The sequence below is a fragment of the Neolamprologus brichardi genome, chromosome 23, assembly GCF_056152115.1.
Source record: "Neolamprologus brichardi isolate AB-2024 chromosome 23, ASM5615211v1, whole genome shotgun sequence".
NCBI lineage: Eukaryota > Metazoa > Chordata > Actinopteri > Cichliformes > Cichlidae > Neolamprologus > Neolamprologus brichardi.
This window is the reverse complement of record NC_142125.1, coordinates 5,368,715-5,374,803: the sequence shown is the minus strand read 5'-3', so window position 1 is coordinate 5,374,803 and position 6,089 is coordinate 5,368,715. Positions and strand designations below refer to the sequence as shown.

The 6,089-nt window shown below is 47.4% G+C and overlaps 1 pseudogene; it reads left to right on the top strand.

Annotated features, from left to right (window-relative positions):
* The first annotated feature begins 257 nt into the window (after positions 1-257).
* Positions 258-1,213, top strand: LOC148095977 (uncharacterized; annotated as a pseudogene).
* The last annotated feature ends 4,876 nt before the right edge of the window (positions 1,214-6,089 follow it).

Sequence of the window (6,089 nt, the reverse complement as noted above, 5' to 3'; positions counted from 1 at the left end):
GAGTGACATAGCAAGTGACCAATGTAGCCCCGTCAGGAGGCCATAATTTACGAAATTAACATCATGTTGTATTTAATTAGTGTGGTGGGGCGTGGCCTGCGGTGCCGTGCAGGGAGGGCGGACGCACCTGCACGGCATCCTTAATCACGTCCACCAAGTTTAAAACACGGGGACTCAGGTGTGTGTGGGGGGTGGTGTGTGGTGTTGGAAATAAAATGTCTGACAACGCTGATCCCTGGACCCGCCGTGCCTTATTCATGCCACAGTGGTGCCGAAACCCAGGAGGCGGCATGGCGGGTCCTTACCGGAGCCAGGGAAGGGAGGAGCTGGCCCAGATGGTGGCCGAATTAGCGGCCACCCAGCGGGAGCAGGCGGCGGAGGTGCGTCGCCAACAGGACGAGCTGCAGAAGGAGAGCGAACGCCACCTGGGGAAGATGGCGGAGCTGGCAGCGCTGCTCCAGGCCTGGGCGACCTCGACGCCGCCACCCCCACCGGGGTATACTGACGGTGGTAAAGCGGTGGAGGCACCTCGGCAGCCGGAGGTCACGAGTCACGCAGGGGTCCGAGCCTGCCGGAGGAGGAGGAACAGCCGGGTGAAGGGCTGCTCCTGCCGGGAGCGGTGGAGGAGCCGCTCCAATCGGAGGTGGAGGACGAGGTGGGCGAGGGTCTGCGCCGGCTGGAGGGAGAGGAGCCGCGGGTGGTGACGGAGGAGCCACGCGAGGGGCTGCTTGAGGCGGCGGCAGCGGAGGCGGCGCCCGAGGAGCCGCTCCAGCCGGGAGAGGCAGTGGCGGAGGCGGCGCCCGAGGAGCCGCTCCAGCCGGGAGAGGCAGCGGCGGAGGCGGCGCCCGAGGAGCCGCTCCAGCCGGGAGAGGCAGCGGCGGAGGCGGCGCCCGAGGAGCCACTCCAGCCGCCCGAGGTGCCCGTGCAAGGGGAGTCCGCGCCACCGAAGCCCGAGGTCGGCGGGCGGAGCAGAGCGGCCTCGCCCCCACCAGAGGCCGGCGTGTGGTGCGGTTCGGCGTGCTGGACACCTGCCCAGCCACCCATGAGCCCCGGCTCAAGGTCACGCCGGCTGCGCCGCTGCTTGCCACATGGGTGGCCTCCGGTCCATCTCCGGGGCGGCCTTTGGATACGTGGGCGACCCCCGGACTCACCTCATCACCGGCACCGCTGGATAAGTGGACGGCCACCAGAACAGACACCTGCCTCTCGCTAGGCCAGGGCCCGGGGGTGCCGACGGTCCGGGCTGATCCCCTCTCCCGCTCGCGGTGGGGGGAGTAGGTTCGGCCGGATGGCTCCCCAGCCTCAGTCGGGCGATGGGGGTATGTGGTGGGGCGTGGCCTGCGGTGCCGTGCAGGGAGGGCGGGCGCACCTGCACGGCATCCTTAATCACGTCCACCAAGTTTAAAACACAGGGACTCAGGTGTGTGTGGGGGGTGGTGTGCGGTGTTGGAAATAAAATGTCTGACAACGCTGATCCCTGGACCCGCCGTGCCTTATTCATGCCACAATTAGATTTCAAACTTGCATGTGAGACTGCAAACTCAACAGAATAGTGTTTGCTAAGGTTGTTGAAGAATCTCAGCAGGGCATTTGATTCTTTGTTTGCTTTTGGGAATCAAAACTGACCCTGAGCTGCCTTTCTCCTGACCACCATTAGCTAATACTAGGTTGTCAACTAACAAAACAATTTGCAAGCAATCTTATGTAGCAAATAGTACACTAATCCCAAATCTTTAGGTTGATCTGGTCCGTAATTTAATGGGAATTATCATGAGATTCATGCAGTTTAGCTAAGCTGTCTGTCATGCTAACATTATACTTTGCAAAATCCTTGCCAAGTAGAAGTGCTAGTTGGCTATTTTGTCAAATTATTTTAAGAGCTAATTAATTAATAACAATAGCAAGGGTAGGGATTAGCCAACTAAGCGACCCCTGAACTCTAAAACCTTCTTGTAATTGCTTTGGTCGGATTGTCTTAGGCTACGTCCACACGTACACGGGTATTTTTGTAAACTGAGATTTTCCGTTTTCGTTTTAAAAAATAATCCCGTCCACACGTAAAGGCAGAAATGAAGGAAAACGCTGCTAGAAACATGCCAAAGCAACAGGTGGCGATATATTCCTAACCGTGCAGAAATGTTGGCCAATCAGAAGTCTAGAAGCCTCGGTGGGAAATAGTAAACAAGGATGGGGCATAGAAGCAGAACCGATTCGTATGTGTGGAGGGACAGTAACTGTGTGTGTGTATGTAAGCATTTAAACTCTGCAGAGAGTACAATTAACAGTAACAGTATTGTAGAAATTCATTTCACCGAAACAATAACGTGGCACACAGTGTGACGTCAAAAAAGGCGCACAGCTTTGACGCTGCGTTTTCTGCGTTTTTCTCGTCCACACGTAAATGCAAAAACTGAGTTTTCAAAAATATCCACCCTGGCCGGAGTTTTTAAAAATCTCCGTTTTCAGTGACCAAAAACGCCGTTTACGTGTGGACGAAAGGTGCAAACGCATAGAAAATTCTGCGTTTTCAAAAATACCCGGGTACGTGTGGACGTAGCCTTAGTCACCTGTAGTTTGCATGACAGATCCTCACTTGTTTGCAAACGCCCGCCATTTTACTCTCGGAGCTGTAGTGAAACTAACCTTTAGTGCTGCTAAAGGTCTAGATAATCTCCAGCAAGTCCCCAACTGGTTGCAGAATAAACACTTTTTCTTGCAGCCAACATTAGTAGCTTTGCCGCATCTAAGTCAACTTTGTCATCATATGTCGGGGAATGAGCAAAATACATGACATACATAACAGTGCATTACTATAGCACCTGCATCACCGTGCTACATGCAAATGCAACCAAAAGAAAGCTGACTGTAGTTAACTCAACAGCTACATGTCTCATTAATATTACTGGATTACTAGAAATATAAATAATCCATTATAAATTAACAAAGCAACAACAATGATCTTGTTTTTGCTTCATGCACATTTTCTCAGCTTGACACGTGACGGTTTGATCTTCTAAAAGGTTCATTCTCTCCCAGCCCCTTGGCTTGTCCTTCACAACATGTCAAAAGCGAGCCACGTGACAAGTCATCAAATGCTGCAGTATGAAAGTGTGACTCGAGGTCAAAGACAGATTTCTCACATATTCCGTGAGCATCCACGCTTTCACCCGATACACATAACACATCTGATTAGCTCGCTGCTCAATCCACCCACATAGACACCACACAGCATATATGCTGCACACACGCTGTATGTTTCTAACGGATGCCTTAAATGTTACACGCCGTACCGCCTTTGATTTACTGAGGCTTCTGCTCCTCCCGGTCCCTGTTTTGCATAGACCTGTAACCACTTGACTCTTACGCCTCGCCACAGAGGGACTGACCCACTTCTTCTTGTGGTGAGCTTAAGTGAAGGCCCCCCGAGGAGAACCAGAGCACACTCTGCCATAAACAGATGACACTATACATGAGTGGATATACAGGATCATACACAGTGTTGAATGCCTAATAATTTCATAGCTGAAGTGTGACATTTAAAGTGACCCGCATCACAAATCCTGAAAAAAGCTGTACCTTACAGGTTTGATATACATACTCCTATAAGCATACAAGCTCACACATTTCAACTGTAAGAAAGCCACTATTCTGATTAAAGAAAAAAACAAACACTGGTTTTATGATCCTAGCTAAATGTTGGTTATATTTACATTTGAACTGTAGTTTTAATAGTTTACTTCCCAGCATGTTAGCCAAAAACAAAAAAGAGCTAAATTAAAGGAGCTCATTTAATCTAACTAATAAGTAGAAATCAGAACGATCAAATCTGATTGCTTAGCTTGCTAGCAGAAAAACCTCCTCTTGTCGAGCAAACTTTCTGTTGTATAGTTTGACTGTGCCTCCGCCCTTTTACAAACCAACCTCTGTGTCTAAATTACTCCATTAGCTTAATGACTCAGAGGTCTGGCTGCGTAAGATTAGAGCAGGAGACAAACTATTTCCTGTCCGACATCTACTGGATCTCCTTCTCCTATACAAATACCAAAAAGGTGCCGTCATACATGCATGCGCACAAGATTGTAGAGGCATGCATAGGAAGCGCCAAGGTTAGCTTTAACTTCGAAACATGTGAGGGTGCTGATATCTGGATAACACATTTGGTCTCAACATGATGAGTGTGTTGTGATAGCACAGAAGAATGGAAAGGCAGTGGGCCAGAGTCAGATCTACACAGGAAGATCTCCGGGCCTAACAGGCAGGTTTAACTGACTCGTCAGATGGTTTCAATGGGAAAACCCAAAAGCTTTTAATATGGATTCAATAAAGCATATAAACCAAGATCATCCTTTCTAGCATGTCCAAATGAACTGCAGTGTGGCTGCTATTTTTTGATTGCAATGCTCTGACCACTTACACTCTTACTTACACACACTGTGTCTTATATGTCACCAGGCTCCTCAAGCCTGTGAAGAGAGCAAACATCCACTGACCTGAATTTAATATGAAGAACCATTGATGGAGATGGGAGCTGGAACTATGCGTGATTTTTTTTGGTACAGCATTCATGGGCTGTGCATGATAAGGCTGTAGGCTATGTCTTCTCTAACATCCTGAGGTATTGGAGGGAGATTATTCAGCAGAAACAGTCTGAACTAACGCTGTGTGCCAGAATGCTGTCATGTGCCAGCACACAGTGCGTTGAAAACACAAGGAGATTTTTGGTTCACCATGTACCCCATTCTCCAGATTTGACTTCCTGTGACTTTATCCAAATATGAATATCAAAGTGAAGGATCAGTGGTATTTCAGCAAGCATGCCAGAGTCACAAGTAAAAGTAGCAGCCACACAGCTCAGAGGTAGAAAAGAGCATTTCTAAATACTTGCATATATCGAAGATACAATATCTGTATTTGCTAAAAGAGTGGAAGCTGGGCTCCCTAAAACTGTTTTCTTTTTGTTTGTTTTTGATTTTGTTTGATTTTTTCTGCAAGATATTTTACAGTGTGCGATGTTACATGTCTTCCACGTATGCATGCACTATTACATATTATGGTTGTTTAAGTTAAATAAAGACAAGCAGTCACACAGTGCACAACTGACAAGAGGTGAAAATTCATTTCGTCAAAATGTTTGAATTTACAGTATATATGACACAGTTTAAGGACAAACTGGTAGTTGCCACAAATCAAGCAAGGTTTATGATTAACTGGTTTTATGATCAACTATCAAAGGTTGTCCACAATATTACTTTTTTTTTTCAAATGTAAAGACAGGAAATTGTATATAATTATTATCTTGCTGGCCTAAAATGAAATGCAGTGAAATGGGAATTATATTAAAGTGTAATTAGTGCTATGGTCAAAAGCATTATGGGCTGTGTGTGCATACCTGCAGAATAATGTTGTCTAGATGCAAGGATGGTCAAAAATAGGTCATGGTTCAGTGGCAACACGCTGTGCTTGTCAAAAGTGAAATCACTATATGCGTGCATGTGTAGCTGTTGTCATTAATATGCAGAAGTGAAACCTTGCTGCTGTTCCTGAGCCTTGTTAGCTCGGTGTGATGGCCCGAGTAGCAGGTTTGCAACAGACATAAACACTTGATGACTAACTCCATCCTACATGCTTCCTATATGAGCTTTGCAATTCATAGAAGTAGAAAGGGCTGTAAGGGTCAAACTACAAAGATAGGAGTGGGAGAATATGACCAGGAAATGAAGAATTGGAGGAATAAAGAATGTGGGAAATGAACTGAGAAACAGGGGTATGACTAAAACAATAATGACTTCCCTAATTGTGTTTCCTATGGCCCCTATGAGTGTGGTGACATTTCAGTTCTGTGTTTGTCGGTCAAAAGATGAGCTAATTAATATGGTAATTTAGCCTCAACGCCTCCAGTGACAACCACACCCCCTCGTTAGCAGCCACAAGGACAAGGGTCGGATGCACCGGGAGAAAGAGACAGAGAGAGACAGGCAGAAAGAACGAGAGAAGCAGTTTTTTTTCTGGCTTTGCCTTCTCAGCAGCCCGGAGTGATACGACTCTGTCGCTGTAACGGGAACAAGTGATTATTTCTGAAAAATGGGGAA